Here is a 15,551-nt window from a genome sequence, read left to right on the forward strand (position 1 = left end):
CCACATCGAACGTCTCTTTTTATCCTACGACTTGTTGACCATGTCTTCGGGGGCATCCCCCCACTTAGCGGTGTGCCTAAGTTAGCCTCCTTGGCCAAGAGCCCATGACAACGGAATATAGGTGTCCCTATACTCCTCACCTCACCACGCCCTAGTATAAGGTCGGGACTTGAACCCAGCCTTGCTTTACTAGGGGGTTGGGACTCGAACCCAACCTCTGTAAAATACGTCTACGGATTTGACATCCCCGCAGGGAGTCGGGCGTAGCTCCCTACGCCTGGTCGACCTAGCTAACCCATGCTAATTAGCTTACCTTCGGTGCGCCTTCGGGTCCCAACATATGCCATTGCTCAACTTCTCAAATTGATACTTTTAATTGAACTTTGCATAAGTATATAGAGTTTTGCCATGCAAAAATTCCTCCACTAGATCTTGCGCGTTCGCTAGGTTCTCCTCCGGTTCCCATGTTGCTTCGTAGTGTGGAAATCCTTTCCACTTCACATGGAACTCTCTCCCCTCGCGTCTTTGTCGCTTGCTCTTGCGTGCATTGAGGATGGCCTCGACTTCGTATTCCTCCTCCCCTTGGATAACCTCAGGTAAAGGTCTTACTTGGTCCTTGCAAAGCGGATCCTCAAAATACGGCTTGAGTAAGTTCACGTGGAACACGGGATGCATCTTCCCCATCTCTCGAGGAAGTTGGAGACGGTAAGCCACTTTACCGATTCGAGCCTCAATCTCGTAAGGCCCCGCGAACCTGCTTAAGGAACTCAAGATCAATTCATTTACAGGAATACATGCATTTTTACTTTTGGGTCAACTTCCGGCTGATCCCACTTGGTAGCCTGAGGTTCTTGGTGTTCAGCCACACCTTCTCCTCAGCTTGGAACTCCACATCCCGACGCTTTTGGTTCGCGTACTTAGTTTGCCTTTGTTGAGCCCGTTCCAAGGAATCCCTCACTAGATTCCAAATGTTGAGTCTTTCCGCCGTGAATGCCTCCACTACGGGCAACTCTCCATGATACTCGGCCACGCCGAGTTCCACAGGACCTTCAATAGCTCGCCCATTGATGACTTCCCATGGACTCACCCCGATGCTCGAATGTGGTGAGTTGTTATAACACATTTCCGCAAGTCCCAAATAACTTACCCAGTCGGTCTGGTCTCCCGAGACATAGCATCGCAAATAATCCTCCAGCTGCCTATTCACCCTTTCCGTTTGTCCGTATGTCAAGAAGTGTTAGTGCCATCAATCTTGACTCAATACCCATTACCTGTCTGTGGGTGATAGGCCGTGCTGAATTTCAACTTGGTGCGATACTGTTCTAGGAGTGTCCTCCAGAACCTACTGGTGAAGATCTTATCTCGATCTGAGATAATCTCTTCCGGCCTTCCCCGCACTCGAACCACTTGTTCGAAGAACAGCTTCGCCACACCTTCCGCATCCACATCCGTTGTGGTGGGTATGAAATGTGCCATCTTTGAAAATCAGTCCACCACCACGAATATCGCATCGAACCCCTCGCTTGGGGGTAGTCCCGTGATGAAGTCCATCGTGAGACATTTCCACGGACGATCTGGAATGGGGATGCTTTGCAACAAGCCCCCACTAGCCTTTGTCACGGCTTTGACCTGCTGACATGTTGGACATGTCTTTACATAGTCTTGGACGTCCTTAGCCATATCTGGCCAGTGATACTTCCTTTTGAGTAAGCCCATCGTCTTGGGCACTCCGCCGTGTCCCGCGAGAGGTCCGTCATGACACTCTTCCAAGGCTACCTTCCTTAGTTCCCCTTCTGGAACATACACCCTCGTTTGCTTGTAATATATGAGTCTGTTGCGTTCCGCATAGCCTGTTTTCTCTTCCGTTTGCAGCTCACTTCTCTGGTGAGCTTCCCGCGCCTCCAGATTCCTCAGCAACACTTCTTGTGCTAGACCATCACTCTCGTATGCGGTCCGCACATCGTCCCAAAAGGTTGCTGTCGCGCTAGATATCGCCAACTTCAAGCTCGCTTTTCGACTTAGCGCATCTGCCACGATGTTGCTCTTCCCAGGCTTGTACAGGATCTCGCAATCAAACTCGGCCAAAGCATTGGCCCACCGACCTTGTTTTCCCCTTAGGTCGGGCTGTGACAAGAAGTGTTTCGTTGCCACATTGTCCGTGTAAACCTTGAAGTGTCTCCCAAGGTAGTGTCGCCACTCCTTGAGCGCCTTGACCACCGCAAACAATTCCTTCTCGTGGGCAGGCCACTTCCGTTGAGCCTTGTCCAGCTTCTTCGAGAAGAACGCTACTGGATGGTTGTCTTGCTTCAAAACTGCGCCCAACGCAAAGTCCGAAGCATCCGTGTCTACCTCAAAGTCCTTACCAAAGTCTGGTAATGCCAACACCGGAGCCTTCCTCAACTTCCCTTTGAGGTGGACGAATGCCGCCTCGCATTCCGCTGTCCATACCATCTTCCCTTTTCCTGTTTGGTCCGTTAAGGGCAGGGCTACTCTCGAATAGTGTCTGATAAACTTTCGATAGTAGTTGCATAGCCCCAGGAACGCCCTCAACTCATGTACATTCGATGGTCGTTCCCATTCCTGGATCGCTTGGACCTTCTCCGGGTCCACCTTGAGCCCGTCCTGGCCCACCACATGCCCGAGAAACTTTACCTCTTGTTAAGCAAAGTCACATTTGCTCTCTTTAGCATACAGTTTGTGTTCCCTTAGTTTCTCAAACACCTTCGCCAAGTGTTCGGCATGCTCCTCTAGCGTCTCGCTATAGATCAGGATGTCGTCAATATAGACGACCACGAAGCGATCCAGATAGGGTACAAAGATGTGGTTCATCAACGCCGAAAACGTTGCCGGCGCATTGCACAGCCCAAAGGGCATCACCAGAAACTCAAAGCTCCCATACCTCGTTCGACAGGTTGTCTTCTCGACATCTTCCTCAGCTACCCTGATCTGGTAGTATTCTGACCTTAGGTCAATCCTCGAGAAGTATTTTGCCTTTCCCAACCTATCGAACAGGTCCTCGGTCCTTGGCAAAGGGTACTTGTTCTTCTTGGTATACTTGTTGAGCAACCGGTAGTCTATGCACATGCGCATAGATCCATCTTTCTTTTTCACAAATAGCACCGGCGCCTCATACGGCGACTTGCTCAACCTAACATACCCTTTGTCCACCAACTCCTCTAGTTGGCTCTTGAGCTCCTTGAGTTCTTTTTCGTTCAATCGATAGGGTGGACGAACCACCGCCTCAGCACCCTCGACCAGCTCAATCTTATGTTCTATCAGTCGTGCGGGGGGCAACCCCGCCGGTAGCTCCTCCGGCATCGTATCCTGGAATTGGTCCAGCACCTGCTGGATCACTAAAGGTACTTCTTCCGTTCTTGTCTTTTTGTTACTCTTCACCGAGAGTAAGCACAAAAAGGCTGCCTTAGTTCCTTTAGTGAGTTGTCCTCTCGTGGACACCAAGTTTAAGCATGACTCTTTGGCCTTGCTTTGCCCTACCTTTAGATCCTGGGCCTCCACCCTAGATCTTCTTCCTTGGGCATTCGCCAATACCACAAGGTTCTTACCTTGTCCATGCAGAGCTACCACGAACCGATTAAACTAATCCATTCCGAAGATCACGTCAAATCCCGCCATGTCCAAGACGGTGAAATCCATGTCCACTTTCCATGTCCCCACTTCGACTCTCGCTTGTCGAAGTACCTCATCGGTGCTTTGGCTACCTTGAACAAACTCTATAGTCCTTGGTTCGCCTAGCCGCTGCACCGTTAGTCCGGCTTGCCGGACTATGTCTGCAGCCACAAAATTATCCGAAGCACCCGTGTCAATAAGGATCTTAACAAAGCTATCTCCGAGCTTCCCTCGGAGGGCTAGTAGATGTCGCGAACGACTTTCTACCAAAGTTGCTCGTGTAATGAGTAACTTTGAGTTAGGGACTGGATCACATACCTCAGTTTGGACTTCACCCGACTTGATGGCCATATTGGCTCTGGCCTTATTCGAGTAGGGACATTCCCTCGAGAAGTGTCCCGCTTCGCCGCAGTTGTAGCATACGTTGTTTCCCACGCTGCTATATGATTTGACCTTCTTATCCGTGGGTTTGTCTTTTTTCGCTTGACTCCCCCACGTACTCGCTCGCTGGCCACCGGATTTGCCTTTCCGGAACCCCGAGGACTCATTCTTAGAGAAACTCTTTTTGAATTTCCCTTTGCTATATGTTCCCCTTGGTTTGGCCCTTTTGCTAAATGTGGATCCCGACCCCGTCGTGTTCCCCTTTCGCAGGCTATCGTTGAAATGCACCTTGATGGCCGCATCCAACGCTTCCTTGTAGTTGGTCGGGTTCCACCGCATCACCTCACCGCGAGCCCAGGTTTGCAAACCTGATATGAAGGCATGGAACGCATCCATATCCCCCATGTCCGTGACAAGTATCCTCTTTGCCATGAACCCATTCACGTATTCCTGGATGGTTCCAGTCTGCTTCAACCTACTCAGCTCATCTCTCAGATGCAGAGTGGCATTCGGAGGAACGTATGTTGCGCGGATCCTCGCCTTCATCATGTCCCAAGTGGCCACTGGTCCTTCGTTGGCCTCCGTCGTTCTCCACCAAGACTTGGCATTATCTGCCAAGTATGGTTTTGCACATGGGACCTTCTCCGAGCTCGGTAACCGCAACGCTCGGAAGTAATCCTCCATATCGTAAAACCAATCCTCCACCACCTTATAGTCGTTCACTCCCTTGAAGACCGGTGGGGGCTTTGGTTTGTACTTGGGAACTGCCTGAGGGACTGATTCTACTTCGGTCTGTTCGACCTTGTCTGGTTTTGCCTCAGTCCCGGCCGAAAGATCCGCACCTTCTGCGCTGCCAGCATCCGCAGTCTTTTTCTTTTTCTTCCGCCTCTCGTCACGCTTGAGCTTGCGTACGAGAGTTTCCAGCAGGGCATTGGTCTGTGCCAACTGTCCTTCTAGCACGTCGAATCGAGCCTTGGACGACCGAACCTCGCCACCGGACTCCTGTTTGGAAGTTTCCTCACTAGAGTCCTCCTCATGCAAGGATTCCTCATCCATAGCCTCTTGTTCGACCGGAGGCTCCAGCTCCGGCGGAGGTTCCGTCTCCGCCTGGGTTCGCTTACGCCCTGCCCTTGCCATCTCCCAGCAATCCGCCTCTATCCTTCGCTAGAACTGAGATAAAGGCTCCGATACCAAATTGTAAGCCACAAATTTTTCCCTTTCCAATTTGCCAGCTTACCTCGTCTATCCGTCCAACACTGCCTTGGCTTTTGCTAAGTTCCCTTGCCAAGGTTCTCGCCTATGGTATCAGCTCCTACTTGGTTTTAGCTACTCACTGCACGAGCAACGGAGTGTTAGCCATTCTTCCACGGATTCCCAAATCACTCCCAATCCCCCTCCCCGGGTTAAACTGGACTAAGGTTCGGCTACACTCCCCGCAAGCACAAGCAGCCAAGCACACCAAGCTTCCAGGTTCCTAACATCCCTTGGTACCACAAGACTTGATAATGGGACCCTCTAAATCCCAAGTTTTGAGTGCAACACTTGCTTCGGGACGTCGGGGCGAAACACCGTGGCCTAGCGGCCCGGTATGGGTACCTCTCGCCCCCCACTTCCATCCCGAAGGAAGGCCCAAGCCCCTAGGAAGGGCGAGGACCAATGAGCCGCATGGTACTCAAGTGGGGCACCACTCCACATGAGCCAGGAGCACCGCAATCGGTTTCCCTTTCGGGAGTGGGAGCTGCTCTTGAGCACTTCCTTGGATGGCCCCTCCGGCACCAGCCAAGTCCATGCTCACTCCCACCCAAGGCCCCTCGGTCCCAGTCTCAACCTCAAGTCGGTTTGGAAGCCCAACTGGAGAGTCCCTTCAAAACTGGTTCCTGGACCTCACTATCCCTACTATACTTTTGGAACCCCCTGCAGCCCCCCCCCCCCTGGGAGACGCACGCTTTGGGCTTTCACCCCTTGACCCGTATTAGTATTTGGACTTAGTCTTTGGCTCGATCTCGGACCCGATTTCGGATCCGACTTCGGATTCGGTTTCGGACTCGATCTCGGACTCGATCTCGGACCCGATCTCGGACCCGACTTCGGACTCGACCTCGGACTCGGTCTCGGACCCGATTTCGGATCTCGGACTCCGTCTCGAACTCGGTCTCGAACTCGGACTCGAACTCGGTCCCCGAGTCGGTCTCGGACTCGATTCCGGACTCGATCTCGAACTCGGTCCTAGAGTCGGTCTTGGACTCGATCTTCGACTTGGTCTCATCCGATGAACTCTTTGTCATTTTGGTCATGCTTTTGGGGTTCCTTTAGCCTACGACACCTCGGCAAGTTGGTTCCTTACACGTAGCCGTACATTTGGCCTTCACATCATTCCCTCCTCTCGGAATAATGGAAGGTTATCAGGGTTTTCTTGTAGATGGGCCGGGATCTGGAGGAACGTCAGGAGGAGGCATTGGCGGATCTGTAGACGGTATTAATTGCTCCTGATCCCTTTGTATGAAGCGTTTCAACAGCTGCACATGCACAATCTCCGGAGGATCGGCCTGTTGAACGTCATGCCGAACCTCATAAACTTGCGGTCCAACTTGCCGCAACACCCGATATGGTCCTTTCCACTGTGCAAGGAGCCCCTTAGATAAACCACGTACTGTAAGATGGGGAAAACGGACTAACACCAAATCATCCACTTTGTACTCTGCAGGTGGACGATGATGGGAGTTGTAGTGCCGTTGTTGTCCCACTTGTACGCGGCCTAAGTGTTCGGCAGACTCTGCTCGGACAAGTGGAAGAATGCTCGTCAAATATTGATCCCATGACCTAGCATCAGGAGCTCGTGGCAATTGCAAAGGTAAACCCAGCTCCGTTGGTAATATTAGATCATGACCATATAGAAGTTTATATGGTGAAGCACCAACAGAACTCTGCACCCCTGTGATATAGGCATACCGAAGAGACGGCAAATAACCATCCCAATTCGAATGCTGAAAGTTCACATACTTCGCAATCATCCCTTTGAATGTCCGAACGAGCCATTCTACCAGACCGTCTGATTGTGGATGATAAGCACTCGTAAAAGTGTGGCGTATCCCCAACCGAGACGTCAAAACATGAAATATCTCAGCCATAAATGCAGAACCATTATCCGAAAGAATCCGCTCTGGACAATAATGCTGGAACACCACTCGATTGAGGAGGAAGTATCCAATAGCAGTTGCAGAGGCACTAGCAAGATGTGACACAAAATCCCTAGGCCCCAAAGTGGAGCCAAAAGGGTGCCACGTGGTAGTGGTTGAAGTGAAAGCCAAACGAGCATAACACATTTGGACTAAAAGCTCCGACTTGAAAAGGTCAAGAGTGGGAGTGGGACTCCCAACGAAGTGCTCGAGGAATGAGCACGAAGCGAGCAATAAGCAAGGCTCCAAAAAGGGACCCAAGTTGGAGTCCAAAGTGGAGTCCAAGAAGGACCCCGAGATGGAGTCCGAGGTGGAGTCCGAGATGGACCCGAGATGGAGTCCGAGGTGGACCCGAGATGGATCCGAGATTGAGTCCGAGACGGACCCGAGATGGATCCGAGATGGAATCCGAGATGGAGTCCGAGATGGAGTCCGAGCTGGACCCGAGATGGAGTCCGAGATGGACTCGAGATGGACCCGAGATGGAGTCCGAGATGGACCCGAGGTGGAGTCCGAGATGGACCCGAGATGGACCCGAGATGGAGTCCGAAGTCGAGACCGAGACCGGGACCGAGACTGGGACCGAGACCGAGACCGAGATCGGGACCGAGATCGGGACCGAGACCAAGGCCGAGGTCGAGACCGAGCCCGAGCCCGAGTCTGAGTCCGAGTCTGAGTCTGAGTCCGAGTCCGAGTCCGAGTTCGAGTCCGAGTCCGAGTTCGAGTCTGAGAGGGTGAAAGCCCAAAGCGTTCGTCTCCTAGACCCTGGGGGGTTTGGTGAGCTCCAAAAGTATAGTAGGGGGGAGGACTGCAGTGGAGCCAGTTTGGCCAGGAAAGGCCAGTTTGGCCTAGGAAGGCTGGACCCAGTGTTGGGTGATGAGCTGCCCACTGGGAAGTCCAAGACTAGAGTGAACACAAACCGACAAGCGGGGTAGCTTGGTGAAGTATTCAAGAGTCGGGTCTAGTTCCCCCGGGAGATCGACTGGCCGATGCTCCCAGTCCAAGTGTGGGTGGCACTACCTACTTGGATACTAGGTGTGGCTCAACGGAACCTCGCTCTAAGCCCATGGCTAGAGCACCCAAAGGCGGAAGGCAGGGAGAGTACCCACGAGGCTTGCGTAAGGCCACGATGTTCTGAAATGTTGTCCCAAAGGCCCAGACTATGGAAAGGAAGAGGAGTAGTCCTCTGGTGTGGTGACAAAGGACACGGTCACCCAGTGAGGAAGTCCCAGAGAACAGTTGGACTTAGAGGTCGGGCCTGCTGGCCTTGATCCAGTGGCAATGTTGGTGAACACGGCCATCGACAGAGAGGGACTTGATGGGGACCGGAAAAGAGATATTGGGGAAGGTTATTCCCTAAGTCTGCAAGCATCCTAAGGATGCTAAGGAGTGGATCTGGGATGATCACTCATGGATGGATGGCCTAGTCTATGAGAGATGGGATTGCAATGTAGGTGGTGTTGGACCACCGGTGTGACCAAGGTGAATAGGTATATCCTCAGCGTAATAGGCTGATATGTCGGTGGTACCTTGGGGTGTCGATCATGGGATCGGACATGTGGAGAACTTAGACCAAGTGCAAAGGTTGAGTGGCATGGATGCCATTCTTGGGGCTAGCAAGCCCCAAGTCCTAACTGGGACTTGTGGAGGTTGTGAATGAGACTCCTCCAAGTGGTCGGAGGTGTGGTTAACTGACTAAAGTAAAATGGAAAAATTAGTCGTTTACAACTTGGTATCGGAGCTATTCCTTAGTCCGACTTTTATTGGTGCTCAAGTATATCACCACTAGTGTTGGCATCGGAAGGTCCGAGGTGTGGGCCTATCCTTGAGGAGTAGCAGGTTAGGAAGACATGGCTCTCCATTACAGTTCATGTGTGAACTTGTAGACAAGGTGGTGGATAGAAAAGGGCCAATAATGGAACGACTTTGGGATCTTGGGAACAGTGCAAGGTTTTCCTCATTGAGTTGAGGAGGTGATCCAGATGAGCGTTTGACTCACCAAACTGGCTAACGTAGTTATGGTAAACAACTATAGTTGGGATCACGGGAAAGATGTAGACTCCAAAACAATAAAGGAGTCACAAGATTACCCTCATATAGTTGAGGCTGGTGCTCATAACTTTGAGACCAGAATTAATGACCATGGGAAGTCAAATACAGAAGAGGACACAAGTCTTTAAAATGGTAGCCGGGGCCCTAAAGGGCAAAAGGTTGCCCCAAGAGAACAAATCAAGTGTCGGAGTAACACTTGCAAAGATGGTCCTTGTGAGCAGGAACTGAATACAAGAAGTTGTATTCTAGCGAGTTAGCACCTCGAAGACTAAAACCTCGCAGGTCGTTGGATTAGCAAAGTCTAAAATGCTGGATGACTCAAGTGGAGTCAGGGAATGGTCCTAAGGGATTGGTTGAAACATTTGGACTGAGGTGTATGGTGCCCTATAAGGTATGGGGAGGATCATAAGATCCAAGCATGAGAGGAGTGTGTATCTCATTGATGGCAGAAGGTGCTATGCTAAAGTCGTGGGAAGGAGTTTACCGGAAGAAAACAACTTTGACGCAAAGTTGTGCGTGAACTCTATGATGCAGTGCTAATGGATAATTAGCATAAGAGACAACCATATTGGTCTTGGCAATAAGACCTAGACACCAGTAAGAAGTGTCATAAAGGTAGGCTCGTGGAGCCGATGGTGTGGAGACACTGAATGTGCCAAGGCATGCTGCCTTGAGGTCAAGTTGGCAGGTTTATGAGAACCCATTCTAAAGGAATCCCAATGGAAATGGGAATAGCATAGCCTATGCTGGAAGGCATGCGGTTAGAGTGTGGTGACCCAGATAATGATGGAGGTGTGGAAGCACCAGCAATGAGTTGTAGGATTTGACAACTATTAGGCAACTAAGAAAAAGGTGCAAAATAATTCGTTAAACTGGTAAAAGGCAACTATCTAAGACTTTTTATTGGGATAAGGATGTTAGATATACCCTTATGGGGGATAAATTGCTTATGTTACAATATAGTAAGTCAATGTCAAAAGAGGAATGCTCATTGTCAAAGAAGCCATCATTGGGACACCCAAACACTCTAGAACACCAGAAGGTGGTGTTTGGTGGCATGAGGGTAACGGATAATGCCCAAGGGACAAAGTCTCTAACAAATGATAGATAGGAGGTGCTATCCAAATGTCCAAGGTTGCGGTGACGGGAGAAGTCCGTCTACCCAAATCGGACAAAGCCAACGACGGGATTTTGGCGGGGCCAGTGATGGGCATATGAAGGCCCATAAGTAGCAACGGCAATCCTAGTATAGGGGATTACAAGGTGAGCAAACTCGGATTGAGGAACCACTCCCTAGGTGGTCGAGTAGGTTCATCTTTATGAATACTTGCCAAGGCATGGTAGAAAGTGCAAAGCTATCTTCCTAGTCTAGAGGAGAATAACCGAAGGAAATGTATGAGGCCAAAAAGCAAGTAATATAAGGATAGAACCGAACCATAGGAATTGACAGGCATGACCAAGGGTGGTTATGCAAGTTGGGAGTGGAGAATCAAGTGGGTGCTCAAGCATGTTGTTACTAGCGGCCGGGATGCCATGGAGAGTCTAAAGTATGGGATTGTCCATGTTAGAATATATGGTAATTGGAAAGTTTGCGAAAAGAGAGACCTTAGCAAGCTAAGGAACAGAGTTCCTTGAACGTTCCCCTAGGTAGATAAGTACCTAGTCGGCCAAGTGTAAATGGTTCATAGAACGTGCGAAATCAGAGTGGCACAGCAGAAGCGTGGTCTTGAAGCTTGCCATGAGGCGAGGCTAGCAAGATTAGGGAAGTAGTTCCTGAGTGTTCAAAAAGAGGGCTTTGAACGAAAGTCGATGGTTAAGGACTTTCACGCTTATGTATAAACCATGTTATGGTGGCCAGATGACTTGCTAAGTGAGATTGGCAAGTCGGGGGGGAACGAATACCCTAGTTGAAGGAGCCAACTTCAAAGGGGTGGCCCATGGGGCCGAGCATGGAGGAGTCCATGCATGATTACAGGCTTATCAAGTGAGAGGACTTGGCAGTGCGGAGGAACTAGGTTCCTAAACTGTGATCTGTAGCGCGCTTTAAATATAAATTGGTGCACTGGCGTGGGGAGTCACGCCAGTCATCCTGTGTGATGCCATTCGTAGATGCATATACGGAGGTTGGGTTCAAGTCCCGACCCTCTAGTGCTTGGGTTCGAGTCCCAAATCATTAGGGCGTGGTGATGGTTTGGAATATGAGGACACTCATATTTTGGTGGTCATGGACTCTCAATGGGGAGACTGGTTTGGGCACACCGCCAAGCGAGGGATGCCTCGGAGTCGTGATGCACGGTTAGATTGCTTAGTGTGAAAGCTCGGCATATCTAACTTGAACGCTTTGGTGCAAGTGGCACTAAGGACATGGTGAGTGAGATGGGGACACCTAATCTCAGTTGTTATGGACCCTTGGCCGTAAGGGCTGGCTTGGGTGTACTGCCAAGTATGGGGGATGTCCCTGGGGTTATGGTCAACAACTTGAAGGTCTAGAAGACCAAATACCTCTTGGCAACTCTGTTAAGGTGCCAAGGTGAGATCACTAGGTGATCTTATGGCCAAATGAGGACAAGGTCCTTGGTTGGCTAAGGAAGGAAGTTCCTGGTTCAAAATGTTGATTTGAACTATTTAAGATGGTGTGGCTTGGTCAAAGTGATCAAGTGGGAAGGGCACCTAAGGGAAATAAGTTGTGTCCGTGCGATGGCATAGTGAGTCCAAGGAAAGTAGTCTTTATAAGAGACCCATGGGAGGGTCATGAAGTTGGGCCGTGGATAGAGCATATAGCAGAAGATGCTAAAGAAACGTACTAGGAGTGAACATCCTCCGGACTTGGCAAAGAAGAGTTTTTTCTATGGAACCGAAGGGATACCTCGAAAATGGAGGTAGCCATCTTGTGTTGCTGGGTGCAACAATCAAGGATAGGAACAAAGGACTAGTGGCCAAGTTTGGGCCATGGAATTTAATGGAAGGGATCCAAATGGCAAAGTTAGCCAAGGAACACTAATGTGTTTGATGCTAACGGCTTGTGGGAAAGGAAGTGGACTTCCAAGGATGGATTCCTAAGTGCTCTAATTTGGCGAAGTAAAAGCTCCAAGTGAGGGAGCGGCAAAGTAGCCAAAAGATAGGGCCATGGACAGCCCTAGCACAAATTATGATAACCGGAACTTAGTGCCAAAGGTGGCACGAAATCGAAGAGAGGATGATAATGTTGCCCTCGAGTAGAGGACTTCCTAGGATGGGGAAGTGGAGTTGCACAATATGTGCAATGCAAGGTGTCAAAGACACCCAGGAAATTGACTTCGAGAAGTCAAGATTTAAAAGTTCCAAAGTGCAAGGGTTATATCGATGGAAAGTGAGACCACTCGAGAATGTTGTAAGCGACCAAATTTTCCATTCTACTTTAGTCACTTAACCACACCTCTGACCACTTGGAGGAGTCTCATTCACAACCTCCATAAGTCCAATCCAGGACTTGGGACTTGCTAGCCCCGAGAATGGCATCCATGCCACTTAACATTTGCACTTGTTCCAAGTGCTCCACGTGTCCGATCCCATGACCGACACTCAAAGGTACCACCGACATAGCAGCCCGTTACGCTAAGGCCATGCCCAATCACCTTTGCCACACTGGTAGTCCAATACCACTTGCATCACCATCTTGGCTCTCCAAGACTAGGCAAACCATCCGTGAGTGGTCATCTCAGATCCACTCCTTAGCATCCTTAGGATGCCCACCGACAAGGGGAATAGCCTTCCCCAATATCCCTCTGTCAGTTCCCACTAAGTCCCTTTCTGCCCCTGGCCGTGTTTGCCAACACTGCCACTGGATCGAGACCCACAGGCCCGACCACTAAGTCCCCCGGTCCTCTGGGACTTCCTCACCACACGACTGTGTCCTTGGTCACTACCCCAGAGGACTGCTCCTCTTCCTTTCCACAGTCTGGGCCTTTGGGACAACATTTCGGAACACCGTGGCCTTACGCGAGCCACCTGGGTACTCTCCTCGCCTTCTGCCTTTGGGTGCTCTAGCCATGGGCTTAGAGCGGGTTCCATTGAGCCACACCAGGTATCCAAGTAGGTAGTGCCACCCACACTTGGACTGGGAGCATCGGCCAGTCGATCTCCCGGGGGAACTAGAGCCGGCTCTTGAACACTTCACCAAGCTACCCCGCTTGTCGGTCTGTGTTCACTCTAGTCTTGGACTTCCCAGTGGGCAGCTCATCACCCAACACTGGGTCCGGCCTTCCTGGGCCAAACTGGCCTTTCTTGGCCAAACTGGCTCCACTGCAGTCCTCCCCCCCTACTATACTTTTGGAGCTCACCAAACCCCCCAGGGTCTGGGAGACGAACGCTTTGGGCTTTCACCCTCTCAGGCTTCGGACTCGGACTCGGACTCGGACTCGGACTCGGACTCGGACTCGGACTCGGACTCGGACTCGGACTCGGACTCGGACTTGGACTCGGACTCGGACTCGGACTCGGACTCGGACTCAGACTCGGATTCGGACTCGGACTCGGGCTCGGCCTCGGTCTCGGCCTCGGCCTCAGTCTCGGTCTCGGTCCCGATCTCGGTCTCGGTCTCGGTCTCGGTCCCGGTCTCGGTCTCAACTTCGGACTCCATCTCGGACTCCATCTCGGACTCCATCTTGGACTCCATCTCAGGTCCATCTCGGGTCCATCTCGGACTCCATCTCGGACTCCATCTCGGGTCCATCTCGGACTCCATCTCGGACTCCATCTCGGGTCCATCTCGGACTCCACTTCGGACTCCAACTCGGGTCCATCTCGGGTCCACCTCGGACTCCACTTCGGACTCCATCTCGGACTCCATCTTGGGTCCATCTCGGACTCCACTTCGGACTCCAACTCGGGTCCATCTCGGACTCCACTTCGGACTCCAACTCGAGTCCATCTCGGACACTCCCACGTGTCATGTGTTGGTCCTTTTGGGTCCCTTTTTGGAGCCTCGCCTTTTGCTCGCTTCGTGCTCGTTCCTCGAGCACTTCGTTGGGAGTTCCACTCCCGCTCTTGACTTTTCAAGTCGGAGCTTTTGGTCCAAACGTGTTACGCTCGTTTGGTTTTCGCTTCAGCCACTACCACGTGGCGCCCTTCCAGCTCCACTTTGGGGCCTAGGGATTTTGTGTCTCACAAATGTATAGTGGGATCGAGTTAGAGAAGGTGTTTCTAACAGGTTTAGTGAGAACTAAACCAATAAAAGGAGAGAACCACCACAAGTGGTCGAATGACCCTCTAAGTCGGGGAGGCTATGCTCTTTAGGCTCACCAAAGGCATGGTGAGCCTTTGGTGTCAAACCATAGACAAATATTGGCTGGGTGCTGTAAAGAACCAACTCGCCGAGGTGTCGTAGGATAAAGGAACCCCGAAAGCATGACCAAAATGACAAAGAGTTCATCGGATGAGACCAAGTCGAAGATCGAGTCCAAGACCGACTCTAGGACCGAGTTCGAGATCGAGTCTGGAATCGAGTCCAAGACCGACTCGGGGACCGAGTTTGAGTCCGAGTTCGAGACCGAGTTCGAGACGGAGTCCGAGATCCGAAATTGGGTCCGAGACCGAGTCCGAGGTCGAGTCCGAGGTCGGGTCCGAGATCGGGTCCGAGATCGGGTCCGAGATCGAGTCCGAAACCGAATCCGAAGTCGGATCCGAAATCGGGTCCGAGTTCGAGCCAGAGACTAAGTCCAAATACTAATACGGGTCAAGGGGTGAAAGCCCAAAGCGTGCGTCTCCCAGGGGAGGGGGGGGGGGCTGCAGGGGGTTCCAAAAGTATAGTAGGGATAGTGAGGTCCAGGAACCAGTTTTGAAGGGACTCTCCAGTTGGGCTTCCAAACCGACTTGAGGTTGAGACTGGGACCGAGGGGCCTTGGGTGGGAGTGAGCATGGACTTGGCTGGTGCCGGAGGGGCCATCCAAGGAAGTGCTCAAGAGCAGCTCCCACTCCCGAAAGGGAAACCGATTGCGGTGCTCTCGGCTCATGTGGAGTGGTGCCCCACTTGAGTACCATACGGCTCATTGGTCCTCGCCCTTCCTAGGGGCTTGGGCCTTCCTTCGGGATGGAAGTGGGGGGGTAGAGGTACCCATACCGGGCCGCTAGGCCACGGTGTTTCGCCCCGGCGTCCCGAAGCAAGTGTTGCACTCAAGACTTGGGATTTAGAGGGTCCCATGATCAAGTCTTGTGGTACCAAGGGATGTTAGGAACCTGGAAGCTTGGTGTGCTTGGCTGCTTGTGCTTGCGGGGAGTGTAGCCGAACCTTAAGTCCAGTCTAACCCGGGGAGGGGGATTGGGAGTGATTTAGGAATC

This window comes from Selaginella moellendorffii, unplaced genomic scaffold, assembly GCF_000143415.4.
Source record: "Selaginella moellendorffii unplaced genomic scaffold, v1.0 SELMOscaffold_102, whole genome shotgun sequence".
Taxonomy (NCBI): Eukaryota; Viridiplantae; Streptophyta; class Lycopodiopsida; order Selaginellales; family Selaginellaceae; genus Selaginella; species Selaginella moellendorffii.